This window comes from Lithobates pipiens, unplaced genomic scaffold (genome assembly GCF_037356315.1).
Source record: "Lithobates pipiens isolate NorthernLeopardFrog02 unplaced genomic scaffold, aLitPip1_a1.2 Scaffold_30, whole genome shotgun sequence".
Classification (NCBI taxonomy): domain Eukaryota; kingdom Metazoa; phylum Chordata; class Amphibia; order Anura; family Ranidae; genus Lithobates; species Lithobates pipiens.
In genome coordinates, this window is record NW_027507791.1 from 104,273,691 (window position 1) to 104,297,072 (window position 23,382).

Here is a 23,382-nt window from a genome sequence, read left to right on the forward strand (position 1 = left end):
AGGACATCTTGTGGTGAAGAGGAGGTAATGCAGGGAACATCTCTGGATCTAAGTTGAGTATTACAGCCAGAGCTTTATTTTAGATCAATCTTTTTTTACCTACACGGACACTTAAAATTGTAGCCAGGAGTTGGGCTTTTAACCTCTAGCAGCATTGTATTTAGATCATTCCTTGGAACGTTTGCCCATCTTTAGGATCTGATTGTGGATATAAATACATTTTGATGAATAAACTTGAATTAAATCAGGACTTTAAACTGGCATGGAGCTCTCCACACTTATTTAACACAAACCAGTATAATGTCTAGCGGGCATTCAGGATGGCTTCTTTCCTGTGGCATATAACAGGAAGGGGGCCAACCACGCATGATTTTTCAGAACGTAAATATTCTAGTTCTAGCCTCAGTTTCCACAAGTCATGAGTGACTTCTATGAATAATGTACTGTTCAGTGTCATGTAAAAGCTGCATTTACTGTAAGTGTAATGAAAATATTTCTATTCCTAACATGCTCCAAAAAGAAGAAGAAAATGGCTGCTCCTAGGTTTTTATTGCCAGGTGCAATCCTTACTAATTATTCCCTGCAATAAAAAGAGCTTGTTCTCTTAGGATATTAAAAGCATGGCAAATGTGAAGACAAACTGCTCAGTAGTATCTAATGTGGGAAATTGTTTGCAATGAATAGCTTAGTTTCAGTATATGTACTGGGGGAATTCAGATTCTTGTGAATATCTCTGCATTGCCATCAATTTTTCCAGACATTTGCATTAAATAATAAAATAATACAGGATTAAGTTGTTTATTGGTCACATCAGCATGGCTGTCCTATTATCTCCTGCCCACCACCTGTCTGGACCAAATGTTTGTATAGGCTGTGGTACATTTGTGGTCAGGAGGCAGTAAAAGCAGACAGTTGAGTCGCATTTTTGCTGCCCCTTGACTGCCTCCCTTTAATAGCAAAGGCAGTTGGATGGGATTAGGCAAATGCTACTGCAAAAATGATCACTCCTGTCATGCTCAGTGGGCGTTACCATCCAATATTCAAGTGAATGGGGGATCCCTGAAACTGCCCTGCAGCCATGCACACAGTTGTTTCTCGGTGGTGCAGCATTTACAGATGCCTCTATTAATGGAGGAGGTGGTAATTTGATTTATCTGAAAGGTCCTCCATTCATAGATAGCTTTTAAACCAAGATAGCTATAGTAAACAAGCAGGACAAAACTCTGGATAGCCGCACACTGGAAAAAGACTTGAAATCCCATCTTTAATTAAAACAACGTGGGTCGCATCAGAAAATCAACAGCAAAAGAATAACAGGGTACAGGAAAACTGACGCGTTTCACACCGTAATCAGTGCTTACTCATAGCTATGGATTTTTTTTTATCTTGTTTTGATGTGGCCCACGTTGTTTTAATTAAAGATGGGATTTCAAGTTTTTTTACAGTGTGCGGCTATCCAGAGTTTTGTCCTGCTTGTTTGCTCATGGTGTATGTAATGGTCAGCACCTGGGGCTCATCAATAGGAGACTCAGTCCTCGAGGATTACTTTGGAGCGGTGGTTCATCCTTTCTATCAAATGAAAGCTATAGTACGGCTTCTATGAACATCTTGATAAGTGCCTGTGAACGACCCCTTGGCTCTATTAACAACAGCACTGTACAGAAAAATTGTGTCTGTGGGGCATTGTGAGTGTTGGAGGGGGGGGGGGGGAGTGGGAGGCAAAGGACAGAGGACTTCAACTATGACAGCCACCACCAGCACAAGGGACACTTTAGATCAAATGTAAATATCAACCCTTGTGCTGATTTTTTTCTATCCAATGTAGAGTAACAGCAAAAGACTATTCAACACATCCACTCATTTTTTCCCCTGAATTGATTGTTGAAGGCTCCACTTAGACAGGCAGATCTTTCATTAGGAACAGTGCCCAGCAGATAACCAGAAGCTTTCTCTTCCACAGATCTGCCAGTAATGCATTGGCCTACCTCACTGACCCAGTGTTGTACACACTTAATAAAAATCTGAGATTTTCTTGTGGCTAGAATCCTGAGTCACTTGCAGAGATTTTCTAGTTTGCTTCCTTTCCAAGATTCACATACCGTATATACTCGAGTATAAGCCGAGATTTTCAGCCTCTTTTTTGAGGCTGAAAGTGCCCCCCTCGGCTTATACTCGAGTCATCGCTGTCTGCCCGCTCGATCAGCGTGTCGAGCAGACAGACAGCGGCCATTCTATAATTCAAAAGCCGCGCCTCCGGCTCCGCCTTCGCCTGTGATAGGCGGAACACTGAATTTCCCAGCAGCCTGTGTTCCGCCTATCACGGACATCGTATCATCCTCGTACTACGGACGAGGATGATACGATGTCCGTGATAGGCGGAACACAGGCTGCTGGGAAATTCAGTGTTCCGCCTATCACAGGCGAAGGCGGAGGCGCGGCTTTTGAATTTTACAATGGCCGCCGAGGCGCCGACGAAGAGGGCACGGGACGGAGGCAAGGCAAGGCACGGCACGGGACGGGACGGGACGGAGGCAAGGCAAGGCACGACACGGGACGGAGGCAAGGCACGGCACGGGACGGAGGCAAGGCACGGGACGGAGGCTCGGGACAAAGGCTCGGGACACAGGTAGGCTGGACACACACACACACACACACACACACACACACACACACACACACGGATGGATGGAGACACACACACACACAGGGATGGATGGATACACACACACACAGGGATGGATGGATGGATGGAGACACACACACACACAGGGATGGATGGATGGAGACACACACACACAGGGATGGATGGATGGATGGATGGAGACACACACACACAGGGATGGATGGATGGATGGACACACACACACACAGGGATGGATGGACGGACACACAGGGATGGACGGACACACAGGGATGGACGGACACACAGGGATGGACGGACACACACACAGGGATGGACAGGCATGTCTCACCCTCGGCTTATACACGAGTCAATAAGTTTGCCAGTTTTTTTGGGGGGTAAATTGGGGGCCTCGGCTTATATTCGGGTCGGCCTATACTCGAGTATATACGGTATGTTATTTTATTGCTGCTTCTTTAATATACCTGGTTGATTGTAGCTAACGATCCTCAGATCTATTACTTACAGATTTCAGACCAGCTTCTAATACACTATTTACAAACTGTGATATTTTGAAGTTGTTAACTCAAGTGTAGTGCTTCCCACTATGCCAAAAGTTCTGATTTGGGGCTTGATGGTCCACTTTTATTAAAAAGAGGGAAAAAAAAACAGGTTTCCACCAATTCAAAATATAAAAAGACAAATGTCCTTTAAAGTGCGGTTCCACCGTCTTTTTTTTTTTTTGTGGGGAGAATCACAAGGAGTACTATATTTAAATGTTGCACTTACTTGTTCCCTTTTTAAAATGTCCTGCTGCCGTTTTTCCGAAAAGATACTCATTTGTAAAATCTTCTGCTGCCGGTTTCCATCTTGCCTGTGGGCATGTGAAGCCCACAGGCATTCTCTTCCGGGACACTGTGCTGCTGATGTCCCAGCATGCACCGCCCTATTTTTACCAACGTTTTATTTGGCCACTAGCGGGCCGGTTTTAACCCCCGCTAGGGGCCGACAAAGAGTTAAATAAACAGCCGTGAAAGGGTTAAAACCACCACAGAGTGCTGCTGCAGCAGCGCTAAGCCAGTGGTATAGCCGTGCTGCCCCAATGATTTCAATGGGCAGGTGCGGTTTAGGAGTGGTGTATATACCGCTCCTTCATTGCTCCAAAGATTCTGCTAGCAGGACTTTTTTTTGCATCCTGCCAGCGCACCGCTCCAGTGCGAGAGCCCTCGGGGCTTTCACATTGGATAGACAGCAGCGGCTGTTTCAGGGCGCTTTGCAGGTGCTATTTTTAGAGCTGTAGTGCCTGCAAAGCACCCCAGTGTGAAAGGGGTCTAAAGCCTAAGCAGGGTTCTTAATTTACTAGAACGACACTTGTGGGCCAGTGCCTACATAAAAATGATTGGAGGGGGCAGGACCAAGCTTCAAAATTGATAAATTGTTATAAAGCATGTGTAGAGAATGTAATGTCGTAGGGAAAAGAATTTAAAAATACAAAGAAATTAATATAGCAATTATAAACAATTGCTACACAAGCCATATTGTAATTGAATGTTATTTAAAAACTTTTCAGTCTGCAGTGCTAAAATCTTCTGTGAAATTCAAAGCTATATGGTAAACTGGAGGTGTTCTGTACACAGATGGTATACAGAACGCCTCCAAGAAATGTCATTTCCTGTTTGTGTGATTGGCTTACTGCATTTCCCAGGAGTCTGCACTAAGATACAAGTCCAAATTTAGGCATCCCCGGCAACAAAAATTTCATTTTTGATGAGCTACTCCTAAAGAAAAGTCACGTCTAAAGGGAGAGACCCTGCACCTTTCCCCATTAGAACACTGCAAATGCAGCAGCTGATAAATAATTATAAAATCTCTCCTATTCAAATTCACTCCGCACATGGACAGAGGCAAACAAACAGCTATTTCTTCAGAATAATAAAAGGTAGGAATCTGCAAACAAATCCCTGAAATGTACATAGATCACCGAGCGGGAAATGTTATGTTTCTCAACAAAAGAGCAGTTACTCTTTAAGAAAACTCACACCCTATAGTCAATACAAGGTAGTTAAACAAACATGACTTAATCATCCCTTTCTCTTGTTTGATGGCCTATACAAAAAAAGTGTAGTTCTGCATATAAATCAGGTAGGCAGGATTTCAAGCGCAAGTCTTTTGCTGCTACCTTTCCTCCTGTGTTTGTGATGCAGACAGGCAGCCCCTGCTCATTGCCAAGGGGTGATGCCATGCTAGACTTAACCCTTAATGGTCACTTAGCCTGTCGGGTTCACTGCATTGGAAGTAATGAAGTGGTCATGTGAGAGCTACGTCACTTCCCCTTTTTTGCTTTGTCAACAGAGTGGTCACATGACTGCCGCCATTATCCTGACACTAGATTAAACCCAGCATAGGATTAGAGGTGTCTGTTATGGACTCTGGGTGCCCTTTTGAAGAAGCCTGTTTCTACTTCAGAAAAAGGTTTCCAGTCACATTTCAGGGCTATTTTGGGTGTAGATGTGATATAAATAGAACAATCTGCACTATAAAGGGACCCTTTATTGGTAGTGAAGTTATGGATGGTTCCACGAAGGCGCCTTTCTGTCAGTCGGTTTACAAATAGGTTTCCTGCTTTGTATTGAAGTTGAGCTTTCAATTTCCTCATTTGGTCTATTACCAAGAGCGTTGCTCCTATTAGGGGATGCATGCGTCTCTAATTGCCCCTATTAGGTATATTTGTGAACTTTAAAGCTTTGTCTGTACGTACCATTGTTTACTTTAGGACCAACCATTTTGGATTTCAACCTCACCATTGTTCAGTCATTTATTGGCGCCTTCGTACTTCATACTAGTTTTTGCTTTTATTGGACTGCCCCCTACAGTTGCACTAAGGTGGTCCTGCTATTTGGGGTCTATGCCGTGCCTGCCCCTCTCGTACTGGTTTTGGAGAATTTATCCTCTTATGGTGGTCTCATCTCATTTCCCCTGACGAAGCCATTTGTACAGCGAAACATGTAGGGAGGATTTGACCTATCAGCACACCAAGGCTTAGAACATCTTGGCCCCATGTTTGTTATTGGATGTGCTTTTGATCGTCTATAATTGCATCAATTTCTCTGATAACTACTGTGATTTTGTATTTTTTTATTTTTTTTATTTTTTATATTTTTCTTTGTGAATAAATTTGTCTTTTAATACATTTTCTTGTTCATTACTAACCTAGGCACCGCAATAATCCCCCTTCTTCCCAATTACCCCCTTTTTTTCTAAACACTTGGGGATGAGGTGCCATATCTGAAACGGACCTCACTGCCATACTTCTCCACAAAGAATTTATGGATAGTGTGACCTACTGAATAGGGAGAGTTGGCTTCACCCATCAACTGTAGTGGGAAAATCAGTTACCCCATTAAACACACACTTTCCCTTCTCCCATCATTATGAGAAAATTGAAAACGCTGCTGTGGTCTCTAATTCTGAATTATCTGTCATTTTTGGAATGCTACAAAGGGAAACCCATAACTGAATGCCCAAGACAGCTGTGGTTAATGGGGACCTTAGAGCAGGCTGCTTTGCTTTTAAGAAAAGTAAACTCTTGTGTCCAAAACAGATACTGCATTTTTTGTTAACCTGATGAACGTTTTAATAAAGGTGGCAAAGTGTTGTACGAAGACTCATTGCTGTTTTCCATGTTTTTCCTGCTTATAAAAGATTCCCTTTAGAGTTGTGCCATGCCTCTCTGTTCTTAGGATCACCCAAGCCCCTGGTCATTACAAGCAGGGGGGATATAAAAAAAAAAGAAAAGGCACACTAACCCAGCATATTACCACTAGAAACAATTATTGACTAAAAATTAATTACTGTACTAGCATGTGCCTAGGATAGCGATAGGCATTTGAGATGGTGAAGATTTTAGTGGAGCTATCAGCACCATCCTCAGCTTCTCCTGTATCAGTCCCTGGCAAATAATATGATTTGCAGCATTGTCAACTCAACAGCACTGGTAAGTGTGGCATTGTCATCGGAAGTCAGTGGAGACCACTTCCTGTGAGTAAGGCCCCTTTCACACAAGTGTTCAGTCAGTGTTGACCTGTCTTTACATTGGATAAAAAATAGATTGCAGTGTATCCTTATGGGTGGCTGGATGTAACTGGATGAGCGTCTGCCTACATATATCCACCCAAATCCTAATGTATTCAGATTCACCTGACCCAATGCATATGTTTGCATGTAGGTCCGCTTCTACTAATATAACCAGATATATACACTGAGCAAAATTATAAACGCAACACTTTTGTGTTTGCCCATATTCATCATGAGCTGAACACAAAGATCTACGGATTTTTCTATGAACTTCCAAGGTACACGTATCAGTGCAATATTTGTTTTTTAAAAAGAATTGTTTTAGTGGTAATGTGTTAGTTAATGCATTTCTTTGATGGTCAACAACACTGCCAGCTGAATGAGCATGCAATACTTCCACTCACTTAAAGTGTGTTGCACACTTGAGTTCTGATGAAGTGGCCACAAAGGAGCCATAAAACATGTTGACCTTCTTTTATGACCAAACAACCTACCTTTTTGAAGGTTACACTTGGTATATTCTTTCCATTCAGGCTATTCTGCTGACATCACTGGTTCCTTTTGGGGCCTGATCCTCCATACCATTGTATACAAAAATCTGCCTTACAGAGTGTAGGATCACCCTGTAAACCTGACAAGCATTGAGTGCAACATTCCAACACATTGTGTGTGCAGACAGTCATAAATCCACATCTCATTATTATGTTGCTTAACCCTTAGATGGATTTCTAGCAACCCCACAGATGTGAGTATACGCATACATTTCATTTTGCTACTCTACAATCTCAAACCTTTTAAAATGTTCCATTACAATCAAAGGGCTCTCTCTCTTGGCTTCCTGTCCCTCTTTTTTCCCCATATCCTGCTTGTCTGGAGCACCTCTACATCACAGAATGTCATAATAAATTAATGACAGCCACTTTGATGTAGAAAGTCATGTCAAGAAATTTTTGGAAACCCAAATTTCTGAATGCCCTTGATTAGCAACATAATGCTATAGCCTCATTTTTAAAACTGTGTTTTCAACTACCGTTCACGGCGTGCTCCCGAACATCTGCCACCTTACGTACATCTTCATCTTCTTTTTTCTCTTTATATGTGTAAGGTATGTGACCTGCTGTGGTAATCTTTATATGAGATACTGACATAATCTGTAACATTTTATTTTATTTGCACAATGACTCAAATTAAAAGTTTTGAAAAAGGGTGTTTTCAAAGTTTTATATCTCATTATTTGAATTACATAGATAATAGAACCCTTTAACAAGAAGTATAGAACTCATAGGATTCAATTGGAATTCATCTTTTTTTTTTTTAATACAAACGTTTTTTTTTTTATTGGTAATCACAAAAGCAGATACAATGCTGTAGTATAGGTTAACATTCTGGTACATTCCATTTATATTCAGAATAGAAGAAACAAAAGAAAATTATCCAGCATCGTGAGGAAAAAAAAAACCAAAAATAGAACAAAAGGAAAACCCGTTATAGATCCTACCTGACTAGCTCTGGCTAGTCGTATTACGGGATACCAGTCACAAATAGCCGGGTTATCCGCATCAGATTAACTTAACTTGAAACAAATGTTAAACTAAAACGCTGACTATACATGTAGGAACCTGTTCGGAACGTTTTTCTGCACTTCGATAACTCGTCTGAATACAGCTCAGTGCGTACAGGTGGTCCTCTCCAACTGGCAGTGTATATTCAGAGGCCGAAGCGGTGAAGAGAGAAGACCAAGCTCAACCCTGTTGGAGGCCAACTCCATCTAGATCTTAAACAACCTCCGGCGGGGGACCGGGTAGAGGCCCCACTCCAGCAGGCTCATTGTTGGTAGGCCACTTGGCCCATTTAGCAGTATGCCTGTGCATAGTATCCATAATAGTATGATGGATGCGCTCCATAAGGCGGATAGAATCCATCCTATGGAGAACTTGTGCCCAGGGAAGCAAGTGTGTACGCCAGTGTAGGGCTACCGTCCAATGAATGGCACAGAATAGGGTATGGAGCAACCTCTGGTCAGTTAGCGGAATCCCTGGGATCGGTGCAAATAATAGGCAGTGTGTGGCCGTGAGATCAATCCTATATCCCAGAATGGTGGTCACTGTGGTAGCGACCTGGTCCCAGATGTAGGGGGCAGCTCCAAAAGGTATGCATCAATGTGCCCGCCGTCGGGCAACCTCTGAAACAGAGGTCAGGGACTGATGGATAAAACTTATGAACTCTAGTGGGGGTTAGGTACCAATGTGTATGCAGTTTCACCACAGTGTCTTTTATAGCCATTGATTTGGAACATCTATGCATATTCTGAAACATAGCTCGCCATTCCTCATCCGAGAACTCCGTGGCCAGATCCGTTTCCCACAAGATCATAGCCCTGGACTTCCCTGGTTGTTGGGTTTCAATAAGGTATTTGTACAAGGTAGAGATAATACCTCTATCCCTTGAGTGGCGATAACATATAGATTCAAACTGTGCACAGACTGGAACCTGGGGGGTCCTATAGTGTGTGTGAAAAAAATGGCGAATTTGAAGAAATTTATAAAACTCCCCATTCGGTATCTCATATCGTGCACGAAGCTGTGAGAAAGAGATAAAGTTGACAGTGTTGTCATGCAGATCCCGCAATGTGACCAATGAGTTCTAGACCCACCATCTGAAGGCGCCAGGAGATTCAAAAGCCAGAGGGAATCTCCTATCGCCTAGAAACGAAGCCATCCGGGGCCTATCAGGGCTTAATTTAAATTTGAGACGATAAAGAGACCATAGATAATAAGAACGGCTGACAATGGTATTAAGAGGAGCCAGATCTCCCGGCTTCAGTCCCTCCTGCCACAAGAGGCCCGGGAGAAAGTACGGGCGTATGGATTGAGTTTCAAATTTGAGCCAGGGCACCCCACCTGTGGGGGCATGCCATTGTGCCATCTGAGCCAATCTAGCCGCCAGATAATATAACCATATATCGGGCAATCCTAGGCCCCCCTGTGGCATAGGGCGATGCAGCATGGGCTTCCCAAACCTTGGCCTCTTGTTTTGCCAAATAAAAGTGTTAATGTTCCTCTGAAGTGTAGTGAGGGATTGGCGGGGGACATATAGAGGGAGAGCTCTGAAAAAATACAATAATTTTGGCAAAATAGACATCTTGATGGCTACCACTCTACCCATTAAAGGTATCCGAAACGTTGACCATAATCTCAGCCATCTTCTGACTGCAATAAAGGCGGGGGGGGGGTAATTAGCCCAATATATGTCTTCCAGGGAAGGGGCCAATTGAATTCCGAGGTATTGTAATGTGCGATTAGACATGGAGATTCCTAATGAGTTTTGTAGGTTATCTATCTCAAGAGGGGTGAAATTAACTGGTAGGGCAGAACATTTGGTTAGGTTGACCCCCAGCCCAGAGAACCCCTGGAAGGAGCGAAGGATCCCTAGAAGGTTAGGTATCGGCATCACCGGATTGGGCAAGAACATGAGGACATCATCCGCATAGAGGCTTATCTTATACTCCCCCTCCTCTTTTATATACCCTCCGACATCCGGACTAGCCACGACCGCCCTTGCCAAGGGCTCCAAGGCCAGGGCGAATATCAGAGGGGATAGGGGACACCCTTGATGGGTACCCCTGCCCACCGGAAAATAATCCGAAGAGCAGCCAGGTAGCCTTATCCTAGTCTGGGGGCTATGATACAGTGCCTTAAACCCATTCACAAATTCACCTGCGAAACCAAACTTAGTCAGAATCAAATCTAAATATGGCCAGAGAATACTATCAAATGCTTTGTGAATATCTAACCCCAAAATCAGGACTTTGCGAGAGAAAAGTTTTGCATCTTGGATTATATTTGTGGCCAATCTAATATTATCTGTAATTTGCCTATCAGGGATAAAACCCGTTTGTTCTGGGCCTACAAGGGTACCAATGATGGGGGCCAATCTGTTCGCTAATATTTTCCCTAAAATTTTAATGTCGTTATTCAAAACCGAAATAGGTCTATAGTTTTGGGGTAGGGGCCGGGTGCGGTCGAAGATTTAAGTGACTTAATGGTGGCCATAACCTCTAGGTCGGTACAGGGGGCATTTAAGGTGGCCAGCTGAGATTCCGAGAGGGAAGGGAGGGGTAAAGAAGACAACCACTGGTCAGCAGTACGAGGTGTAGGCTGCGAGGGGGGGGGATAATAAATTTTGATAAAAGGATTTAAAAATGTTCAGAACCTCGCCAGGGTGGGTAACCAGGTGGCCGGAATTGTTTCTCAATTTATAGACGTGTGCAGGTTGTAATGATTGGTGAAGTTTGCGGGAGAACATGCCCGAGGCTGTATTGCTATGCAAGAGGAACTTGGCTTTGGACCAACGCAATGATTTTTCCGTATGTTCTGAGAGTATAGTGTCCAATTCAGCCCTTTTTTGGTTGATTGATAGTAGCGTATCTGCTGGGTGTGTACTAGCGTGGGCCTGATATAGGGTGCGTAAGTCCTGGGTGAGTGTTTGAATCTTTTGGAGTTTCTGTTTTTTTTTAGTGACTGCGATCTCAATCAGATGGCCACGGAGTACTGCCTTATGGGCGGTCCAGAGAACTTGAGGGGAGATGTTATCTATATCATTAATATTAAAATAATAATCTAGGTGACTTGCTATGCGGGTGTATGTTTCAGGGTCTGTTAATAAAGAGTCGTTCAACCTCCATGAGGCGACTGCGGGGGAAAGGCCGACATGGGAAGTGTGAAAGGCCACCATTTGGTGATCCGACCAGGGGCACGGGTGGATGGTCGCCAGAGCTGAGTTAGCTAGTAAAATAGGTGAGGCAAAAACGTAATCAAGTCTTGCGTAGCTATCGTGTGGATGGGAGTAATGTGTATATTCCTTTGCGCCAATGTTCAATGCCCTCCAGGTGTCAATGAGTTGCAATTTATCAAAAGATTTGGTAAGAAATTTGGGGAACGCTTTAGCACTGTGTGACGGTTTGCTCCTGTCCAGGGATGGGCTTACCACTAGATTAAAATCCCCACCCACGATCAAATGGGGGGAGATGTATCTATCTAACGTGCGTAAAAATGCACTATAGAAAGCCCCTTGCGCTGTATTTGGCGCGTACAAATAAGCAAAATAGTTACCGCTTTGCCCTGTAACATTCCCTGCACAATAATAAATCTACTACCAGGATCCTTGTAGATATGGGAAGGTTCAAACTGGACAGAGTTACGGATAAACACCGCAACTCCCCTGGCCCTGGACTCAAACGTGGTGCAATAGTGTAGTCTATAAGATTTATCAAAAAATTTTGGGCAGGCCACCGAAGAGAAATGGGTCTCTTGTAATAGAATAATGTCAACCCCCATTCGTTTATAACAGCGAAAGGCCTTCCTCCGCTTCTGGGGGGAATTTAGACCTCTCACATTATGGGAGATAACCTGCAGACCCATAATGTCTAGTTAGTATAAAAGCACAACTGAAAGTTATCTGAAAGGAGTTCGGAATCGCACACCAGAGTCCAACGCCAGAGGAGCTACCAGCACCCCCAGCCGGGAGTGGCCCATCCGGCCCCCGATCCCAGCCAAAGAGCCCATAACAATAAGGGTTAATAATAGGCAGTACATTCAAACCTATAAGACGTCTAGCAGTAAAGTCAGCATGAGAACAAAAATAACAAAAAAACCATAAGGTAACAAAACTTATAACTCTATGGGGTCGAGACGGAAAATCCATCCCGACAAAAAAGGTGTAACCAAATAGGCCTTCCGGCCTTTACTTCCACTTGCTCCACTCACACCCCACCACAGAGGTGTTTGGTGAAAAAGGTCCAAGAGGGTATGACCCTCTGCCAAATAGTGCCAGTCAAAAACAAAAGTGAGAAAAACAAAAATAAAAGAGCCCCAGTCCAATGGGGAAGCTAGAGTTGAGAATCTGAAAAGGGGATAAGGTGGAGAGTGGTGGGCAAGTTTGGAGGGGGGGAAGTGAGGCGAGTCCAAAAAAGAATAGAAAAAGAGTACCAGGAAAAATAAAAATAAAAATCCTCCCTGGGGACTGGGAGAATCAAGGTAGTGAACATAGCCATATCCATTCAGCGTAGTAGAAGAGGGGGCTCCCACCAGTCATAAAAAGGGGGAATGTCTCCGGTTCTAGTCCTAATGGTAATCTCTAATAACCTGCTGTCATTGCTCTGACATTGAAATGGGCCCCGTATACATTGATGTATGGTCAAATTTCAGGCAGCGGTTGTAGTCTACGGGAACGTCTATCCCTCTGAGGCGATGGGGTGGCCCAAATGGGAGACGGGCGAGGGGTTGGGGGTGTCTCGGTGTTTGCTGTCGTTCTTGCAGGCCCAGCCGCACCAAGATCTCCCTACCTTCCGCGACTGTAGTAGCGATGTGAGCGGCCCCATTGTGCAGTATGATCAATTTAAATGGGAAGCCCCAGCGATAGCGTATCTGCGCTGTTTGTAAGGCCGAGGTGACTTCTCGCATCTTTCTTCTTTTGTCCAGCGTTGCAGGGGCTATATCTGGGAAAATTTGAATCGGGGCCCCATCTAATTGAATGCGAGGTGTGGTGCGGGAAGCCCTGAGAATATCTTCTTTCACAAGGAAATCCTTGAGGCACAAAACAATGTCCCGGGGGGGTTTCTCCGGGGGAGGTTTGGGTCTCAGTGCCCTATGCAAGCGGTCGCAAATAAAGGAATCCCCGGGGCGGTCTGGTAGAAGCTGCTGGAACAGCTTAGTAATCGCAGCCGAAAGGTCGGTCACCGTTTCGGGGACCCCCCGCACCTGCACATTATTCCTTCGGTTGCAGTTGTCCAGGTCTTCTAAGTGATTCTGGAGCTGGACAACCGTGTCCTCCAGCGCCTCATGGTCTCTCCAGAGATCTGTGTAGGCCAAGTGCAGTTCGTCATGCTTGACTTCTAGGCGGTCTGTCCTACCTCCCAGGGACGCTAGCTCCTGCGACAGTGTGCTAGTAGATTTGTGTAATTCCGCCTGGAATTTCCTGGCCAATCTGTCGTACATGCTGGCCAGACTGTCTTCCAAGTCTGCTTTTGTCAAGGGGGCGTCCCTGGTACCTGTAGGAGAGCCCGCCGACCGCGAGGCCTCCGCGTCTGTGTAGGCCTGGGCGCCATCTTGGGACATCTCCGGCCACTCAGCAACTCTCAAAAGATAGTTAGTAAGGGATCGTTGGGCGGTTTTCCGCTTGCCTTTCTTGGATGTCGGCATGCACAAATGGTCCCACAGGAGGGAGAGGCACTTTGTGTTAAGATCGGTGTTCAGAATCGTCCTGGGGAGTGCTTAGATCCTCCGTCGTCCCCGGAGCTCCTAGGTGTAGCCTCCTACTTGCTCCGCGCCGCGCATGCGCCCTGGAATTCATCTTTTACTACCGTAATATGCCTACAGTAAATGAAAACCTGACTGTTGTGGCTTACTGCAGATTGCATATAACCTTACTAGTCTAGTATATAATAAAGTCAGCCATGTGCATCAGTTTGCATTTAAATGTTAGTAAATGGTGCTTGCTTCGGCAGCACGTATACTTAAATTGGAATGGTACAGAGACGATTAGCAAATTGACACGCAAATTTGTGAAGTGTTCCATATTTTTTGGTCTTTTTTGTGCTTCACCTGATTCCATATTTCTAGTGAATATTATGCCCCGTTCTTTTTTCATCTCACTACTTATTATTGTTTGGCTATCTATTACATTATGGCATTGTTTAGCAGTATACAGTGTTATAGTCGTGGTTAGCCTCTTCAGATAACTTTACATTGAACTGTGATATCTTCTGCTTTCAATTAAAGCCAAATTTATATTTTTTTGGTTCTTTAGCTGGTTCCGATGTTATTCACCAATAACCAATATATATTGCAGATGACCAAATAGCAAGGGGACAAATGTAACTGTTCTATGCTAAATGTAACTATAATGTCCCTATTTTTCTGTACGAGGATTTTTTTAAATTTGTGCAGCTTACTGCCATAAGGTTTATTTTTATTGTAAACTGTTTAAACAAAATGTTAGTAAATGATCTATCTGATAACAGAAAGGTTAAATCTTCTCGTAACATGCACCTAAGCATACACCAATTCCTCATATAAAGCATGCAATAACTGAATATTTCAGCAGAACCTACCAATAAACAGCTGGTAAAGGAATTAAAGTGTTTCTATTTCTATGGAACCTTTGAAATGGTTAATGAGTACTATAAATGGTGGTGCCAAGTAATACTATTTACAGTTTATATATTTTAGGTAAGAGTCCTGACCTACATTTCAAAACAAGGGGTCACTTGTTTTTCCTGACATACAGAACCTCTTATCCAAGTTAAGTGGCCAAGAATGATGTATGTAGGGTAAACATTTGTACGTTTTGGTTTGGTAGTAAATTTGTAATTTGGGGCCAAAAATAGAAAGGGCTTTGTGAAGTGGGGATGCAACTTCATGAAACCTACAGCTGATTGTAACCATTAGCCCACGAGGAAGGGTGGAGGCTATGTTGCTGTGCCTTTTCCCAAACTGGAAGTAATTGGGGTCCCTATGCAAGTTATAACTATGTGTGACCCCATTCATTAACTGGCTTCAAAATGAGGCTGTGTTGCCAAAGCCTGGCATCCAATGTCTGTGCCCTCTGTTTCCTGTCTGGTATATGCCAAAGCTTCTTTCTCTGCTTTCAACACCTGGGCTCCAGAAAGGTTGTCGGATCTTTGATCCAGCCAAAACCAGCCAAAAGTAATTAAAAAAATTAAACTGTACATATAAATATCTGTTATATAAACACCTAAAAATTTCAACTCTGACTCTTAAAAAATGAACTCCAGGCAACCCACATACTTCAGTTTTTAAACAATAAGAATGGCTGCTTACCTGTGATTGGTGGAGAGCCTTATGATTGACATCAGATTTTGTTATAATGTCAAAACATTTCCAGCAATTTGACATGGCCTTATGTTTGAGGCCATAGTAAACAGAACAGCCAGGATCTGACCCAAAACGAAACACACCCCAACTCGGTGGTGATAGTGTGCCGCCTATTCTGAAATGCTTAAAGTGGTTGTAAAGCCACTTTGTGATCTTTATAGATTCCCCTCTGTTCAATGTTGTTATGTGCCTCAGTGTATGTTCTATATAGAAAATATGTTGCTGTATACCTCATTTCAGAACACCTCTCGTCACTCACATGACTGCCCGTCGCTCTCCTTTCCTGATCTGAGCAGTACAGCAGGAGGGGCTGAGAATCCCTTGCTGACATCAGTCAGGAGGAGAGAGGAGAGCGGTGGGATGAAGGAGGCACTTAAACTGACTACTGTATCAGGGGCTCAGAAGCCATTAAAAACGCGGTCAGTTTACAGAGGGGAGGGCAGCACCAAGAAGGATCACCCAGGTATTTTAGATGTAAGCTCTAACGAGCAGGGCCCTCTGATTCCTCTTGTACCAAATTGTAATGTAACTGTAATGTCTGCCTTCATTTTGTTAAGAGCTGCGCAAACTGTTGGCGCTATATAAAACCTGTATAATAATAATAATAATAATAATAATAATGATACAAAGGGCCAAATTACACAGCACAAGCACTGTGCTTTAATTCATACTTTAAAGGAACAGGGTCCATTTATTTATTTTTATTTTTTAGGGTTACAACCACTTTAAAGTGTAAACCATAACAATGAACTTTTATTATACGCTCCCTTTCGATCTGTTAAATATACCACTTAAAGGGTCCCCCCCAGAATTGAAGTTTTGACCTGTGCACTTTGCAGGGTTAACTGATCCTATTAAACATTATACACATTTCTTATTCAATTTTCTTTAGATTTACCTTCCACTATTTAGTGCATAGGGCCTGCCTGATTGCATACAAATTGAAAGTGTTTCGGTTTGACCCCATATTATATGGTTTTGGTAAATCTAAAGTAAAATTGTACAAGAGAATTGTATAATGTATGACCAGCCTTAGGCTCTATTCACATAGGAACAGACATATGCCAGAGTCCTTTAGCTGTCCGGCAACTGTCTGTTCCCGACTGCGGTAGGAGACAGTGTGGTACTCCATTTGGTGCATTACACGGCTCCCTTTTTTTTTCTTACTCAAATTTATTTTGTAAAGTGCCTTAAAATTAAAACAAATGCAGTCAACATATTTAAGTACCAATTGGCACTGAGGATTGGTTTTATACTGCAACATAAATACATATAAATGGACCCTCAGAGAACGGTAAATTAAAAGAGATATTGCAATGGCACCAAGCTGAATCAAATTAGCTGCTCTCACTGCCATCAGGTCATGCTCAGCCATAATCCAACACTAATCAAGGTTGCTAAGATCTTTTCTCCCCAATACCTTTACATAATATTAATCAAGCCCTAACAAAGTGGGTTGTCCAGTTACCCAAAACATGGCTGTTTTTGACATTACAATAAACAATTAAAACAGACCTTCAAGCGGGATAACTGTCTTTCACTAGGCATTCCTAAACTCATGCCCTGATGCCCTGCATTTTACAGGGCAGCGCTACCATGATCTACCAGTACCATACTGGATCAGCCAAAAGAGAACATCCCTACATCTAGGTTTTCTCTTGTGTGTTTATCATACCAAAAAGAATGGGACCTTTCTCGAGACCTACTCCATACCACAATTCTAAACTCTTCATTATACTGAGTTTATTATTTTCCATTTTTTCCAGCATAAACAATGTTGTGTTAAAACACTTTGTAATGTAGAAAACCATCAATCATTTCATTTTACCATATTCTCCAATATATTTTGGTCTCTGTTATCACCTTGTTACAGGTGAATGTCTCAATTTGTTTCATGTTGTAAAGAATCGAAAATACCCTATGCAGCTATGAACAAGCTCTAGCTTGTAAAGGTAATAGTTGTGATCGGTTGGAGAATCAATGGAGCTGCTGACTGAGTAACCATAGATACTCTACACATACATAAGACAATACATCGAATAAAAAAGAAAAAGTATGCCACAGAAGATAGTAAATAGAATAAAAGCCTTTCACACATAAAAAAAATTATTTTTATTGTAGCTAAGCAACCATTGTTTCCCGAGACCGATACAGTATAACCATTCAGGTTATGGTGAGAGACCAAAAGGAACCGAAAAATACACTTCTCTGAAATTCTATTTCCACGTTATAACTTCCAATCCAAATGAAAATGTGCATGTAGTTGGTATAATGCCTGGTGGTGTTGATTAAACAAATTAGTTATCAACATATTCTGTTTGTTATAAATGTTTTCACCCAAAACTCACACAACGTAATATGACTAACACCCTGAAATGATAATGCCTGGAATCTGGTGGGACATCTTCTCGTGCCCAAGTGTGTCAAGTTCTGCTCTGCATTATATGCAAGCTACCATTGTCATCAGAGAGTTTTCTACCAAATCCTGAAGGAAAATCTTTTGGCTTGTGCTAAAGTGGACCTTCCGCTCATTGGAACCCTCCCCCCTCCGGCACCACAATTGGCACCTTTCAGGGGGGAGGGGGGTGCAGGTACCTGTACAGCACTGGTATCTGCACCCACTTCGGGCGTAGATTCTGCAGAAGGTACGCCCCTTTCCGCATGAATCTACGCCCCTTTCCGAAGGTCCCCCGCTGCCTGCTGGGAAATACATGGATCCCAGAGACAGCGGGGACCATCCTTATTGCGCAGCGCGACTCGCGCATGCGCAGTAGGGAACCGGGAAATGAAGCCGAAAGGCTCCACTTCCTGATTCCCATACCCAAGATGGCGGCGGCAGCACCCGAGAGACGATCGAGAGATCGGCTTCGGGTGCCGACATCGCGGGCGCGCTGGGCGGGTAAGTGTCATTATTTTAAAAGTCAGCAGCTGCAGTATTTGTAGCTGCTGGCTTTTAAAAAAAAAAAAAAAAAACGGCAGACTCCCGGCGGACTCCCGCTTTAATGATTACTTGGTCTGTCACATTCAAACTGGGGGGCGGTCAGAGATCTTCCTGCTAGGGGCCAGAAGATCCCTAAAAGAAGTCCCCAAGTTCTGTTCCAACCATTCAGGACTAAGGATACCTGTTGTGAGTTTGCTTTTAATTTGCTATGTACTTTTTAAAATACTTTTTCCAGGCAAGAAGTTGTTGTGAACATACAATGTTAGAGAAACTTTCTAATACAATTATACCTATGCAGGCAATATTTGCATAGTTCCAGAAATGAGCCTTTTTATACAAGTTTAAAAAAAATTCTGTCATGTGACCATGCAGATCTTCCTCCTGATAGGGAGGCGGGGTTACAGGACACTGTGCAGAGACTAAGGGTACCTGTATTCCATAGTCTGTTCAGCCTCAGGCAAGATGCAGCCTGTGGTTGAGCAGAGAGCTTGTTCAAAAGGCAAGCTGTAATTGGGAGGGAGTGTGTGCCAGAGGCAGGCTGTGATTGGGAGGGAGTGTGTGCCAGAGGCAGGCTGTGATTGGGAGGGAGTGTGTGCCAGAGGCAGGCTGTGATTGGTTGAGGGTGTGTAGTTGCTGAACAAACTACCCAATACAGGACACTGATAATCAGTGCCCTGATTAACAGTGTACTTGTTTCTTTTACGAAGGCAGTTATTGTCTCTCTTCACCTCTCCTCATGTTATCAACGTGAGGAAAGAAGTGCCGATAACTAGCTTCTGTTTACATCTGTGATTGGACACAGTTGATCATGTGACTGATCATGTGGCTCTTTACTTAAATCTGAGATCACGGTGTCCTCCAGACACTGTGATCACAGAACGCACTGCCCACTCCCTGCAGTGGACATGACAGGCATGCTCATGGCCTTCTATGATGGCCTCCTAGACTTAGTCGGCCGCGCTATACATGTTATTCGGCTATAGCATGGTTGGCAAGCAGTTAAAGCCCAATTGAACTTTCAGTTTAAATTAACTTAGAGTATTGTTTTTCAGGTGCATTAAAACAAAAGGTATTCAAAGTCTTGCAGTTAATTTTCATTAGAAAGCAACCACAGTAGAAGACAAAGTAGAAGAGCCTGTCCTCTGACACACCACTTGCTGAGACAGAGTTAGAGCTCTCCAATGACCATGAAGCTTAAGCTTTACAGATTGCAGAGCTATACATTTATCCCAGTAGTGGCCTCTGCAGAAAGACCAATGCTAGCTAACAAACAGAAATCTAGAGCCCTTCTCTATATCATACAGGGCTGCCCAACCTTTTTGAACAGCGAGGGCCACTTAAGCGACTTGGTAACCGATCATGGGCCACAATGAGCGGGGCGGGCGGCTAACAGGTCTGTGTCTACTCTGTATATGCAGAGCGGACATGCACACAGCCCACTCTACTCTATGGCCCTCTGATCCGATCCACCTAGACGAAAGGTGACCAATCCCCGTCTGTTTTTTTAGTGAATCGAATTTGAGGTAGGCACAAGTCCGTTATAGAGGTGACCAGAGAGTCCGATTGGGTCAGGCTGATCGTGTGAAAGTGGCCTAAGGCTGCTTGCACACTGATGCACTGAGGTTTACCCACGCTATGGATGCAGTGCAGTGCACCTGTAGCTTTCCTGCGGGTTAGCTGCACTTTACCATAGACTTCTACTATATCCTGCTGGTGTGGTGCACTTTCTGAAAGCTCACCAAAACTGCAGGTAATAACAGAAGTCTATGGCTCAGAGCAGGAAACCCACAAGTGCACTGCGCTGCACCTCTGGATCAGTTTCAAAGCAGCCCAGTAACCACTGCAGAGCAGATATGCCTATATATACACTGTGAATTTAGTAATAAACTTACCTTGAGGCTGGGTTCACACTGTAGAAGTTGCATCCCTGTTCTCCATTTCAGGGATGAATCAGGGCTGAATCTTTGCCTGAATTCGGCCCTGAAATGGTGCCAAAGATGCACAGGACCCCTGTGCAAGCCACTTCACAGCTGCCACGGAGATGTGTCACCCAGCTCCATAGATAGCCGGTCCCAAATTCCTTTGATGAGAATTGGAAGGTGGAGAAAAAAACATCCAATTAGCAATGGTGTGAACCCAGCCTTAAGAACAGTCTTACATTCAGGTATCGCTGGGTGTTGCTGTTCCAGGTGCAGTGCATTTGGTATCACACTGCTTGGGACAGGAGCAAGTGCTATACATCGGCTTATGTGGCTCTGCTCCGCAGCTGCTTGCTTCCTCTACTGCTGGCTTCATTCACAACATTGATGTTCTGGGATAGAGGGTTGGCAACCCGCAGTCTGGGCTTGCCGACCCGCTATTCTAGAGCAGGAGGTCATGGGCCACATCAGAGGGCTCCGTGGGCCACGTGTAGCCCCCGAAGCCACTGGTTGGGCACCCCTGTAATACAACAAGGACCAGACTTTGTTTCTCAGACACTGGTTGCTTTCTAAAGAAATGAGCTATAAAACTTTGTATACCTTTTGTTTTAAAAGCCCCTGAATTATCTTTAGATGACTTAAACAGAATGTTCAGTTGGGTTTTTAGGTGTGATTACACTTTTGCAGCCAAGTTGGGGTAACACCTATGTTATATTTGTTACATGTTCCCAGCCAAAAACCATAACCTAAAAATAACAATTCAAGAAAATGCTGCTTGCCCTTTTACTCACTACCTGGCTTTCTCCTTCTATGAAATGTTGTGGGGCTGTGACGTTATGTTTACCCTAATTAACTCTGTCCATATTGTGTTGGCAGATCTCATTATCAGTTATAAGCTGGATGTGCATACTGTGTATCCAGACAAAAAAAACAAAAAAAAACAGTACCTTATTTTATAAGCTATTTAAAGCTAGGTTCCCATATGTGAGTATCGGGACCATGTGCATAATAGCACACATTCACAACCTACGTAGAAATGCTCTGCTCCTTAGCATTAATTCTTACTCCCAAAAAAAATAATTAAAAGCCAGCAGCTACACCTACTGCAGCTGCTGGTTTTAACAATAGGACACTTACCTGCCCTGGAGTCCAGCGATGTCGACACCGCAGCTGATGTTTCCATAGGGCTTCACGCCAGGAACCCTACTGCGCATGTGCGAGGCCCTGCTCCTCTCTCCTACTGGCACGGCGACAGGGGGAGGGAGCCCCACGATGATGTCACGGACCACGGCCCAGACTTTTAAAAGTGGAAACAGGATATCCTGTTCCCCTCCCCCCCCCCCCCCCGAAAGGTGGCAATTGTGGCACCGGAGGGGGGGAGGAGACAAATGAGCGGAAGTTCCCCTTTTGGGTGGAACTCCGCTTTAATTGCACCCCCATACATTGGCACCCAATGCGTGTTTTCGTGTGTGTTAGACATGTTACATTCTGTTTGATCCCTATAGTTTGAAATCTCCACCATCTGATAAGAGGTCAACATTATTATATTTTGGAAGAGCACTTTATCGGCACAAGAGCACTTTATATACATTTGGAGCACTGAGCACTTTGGAAATACTTGAACATACATGAATTCACTTATCATGAACTTTGGTTATATGGTTATTTATTTAGCACATTTATGAAATGTTGTTGTGCACACTAATTTACGAGACACATCTGTATGCAATTGCGTATATTTTATTACTTTGCACATATTTAGGCATTTAAAGGGATAGCGCACTCATTTTTTTCCACAGCATTTTTATTCCAGCATTCAGGTATTAGCTACAGCAATCCCATTCTGACATCATCTAGTGCGGGGTTTACTTGTAATTTAATAACATAACAACCATTCATGGGGGTTTCTCAAGTTTGACAGCAAAAATGAAAATACACTTTAAGGAAGTACTGCTATATATAAAAACTCTGTCTTTTTCAACTGCTTATCAGTCGTTATGATGCCAAATAGTTTTGAGATTGCTTTGATGACAGTTAAAGTACACTTGCTTACGTGGCTTTAGCAGTCAAAGCAATGTCCCTTGCGCAAGAGACTCATCCAGCCTAATCTCTATTGCCATCCTTAAATCATGGTTTATTCCATAATTCTTTGCTTGTATCCTATTCATTTATTGATCTCTTTCTAAACCTGTTTTTTCTGTGTCTGTGTGATGAGTCAGGTAAAGATAAGGGCCCAATCAATAGTAAATGTGATCTATTGGCTCAGCCATTCCATAGTTAATGTGGGATCGGAGGAGTTTAGCACAGCTGGGAGTTCTGGAACATCTGCTGAGAAGGAGAAGGGCTCAGCCCAGCCAGTGATTTCACCAAGAAACTATTTGGCCAGAAGAGAAATGAGAGATGTGTTTTAATTAGACCATTTAGGACATATCTTCTCATCTTTTTAATGTTTATATTTATGGAACATTACTTGAAGCAATATGCAGAAAGGATCCAGCGAATGTTGCCTGATGTTCTGAATTTAGGAGGAAATAGGATACAGTTACATAGATTATTGTTTTTATGTTTGTTTGGCATAAAGTGTCACTTGTTACTTTGAAACCTGATTTAATCCCTTCCTGCTTGCTTTGGTATCCCTTTAAAAAGTTTGCTTCTACTAGTAATGCCGCATACATGTTCGGACTTTGACGGACTTGGTCCGGCGGACTATCCGACAGACTTTGCAGCTGAGGTCCGCCGGACTTTCAAACGAATGGACTTTGCCACACACGATCACTCCAAAAGTCAGACGGATTCGAACGTGATGACGTAGAATAAGGAAGTTCATAGCCAGTAGCCAATAGCTGCCCTAGCGTCGGTTTTAATCCGTCGGACTAGCACACAGACGACTGGATTTTTTGACTTGAGTCCGTTGGAAAGATTTGAAAGATGTTT

At 43.5% G+C, this 23,382-nt stretch overlaps 1 protein-coding gene and 1 pseudogene across 1 annotated transcript in view; both read left to right on the top strand.

Moving 5' to 3' along the window:
• The window catches only part of GALNT16 (polypeptide N-acetylgalactosaminyltransferase 16), a 286,276-nt gene that overhangs the window by 70,388 nt on the left and 192,506 nt on the right, over nucleotides 1-23,382 (top strand). The window lies entirely within an intron of this gene.
• LOC143950491 (U6 spliceosomal RNA) lies at nucleotides 14,183-14,275 on the top strand (annotated as a pseudogene).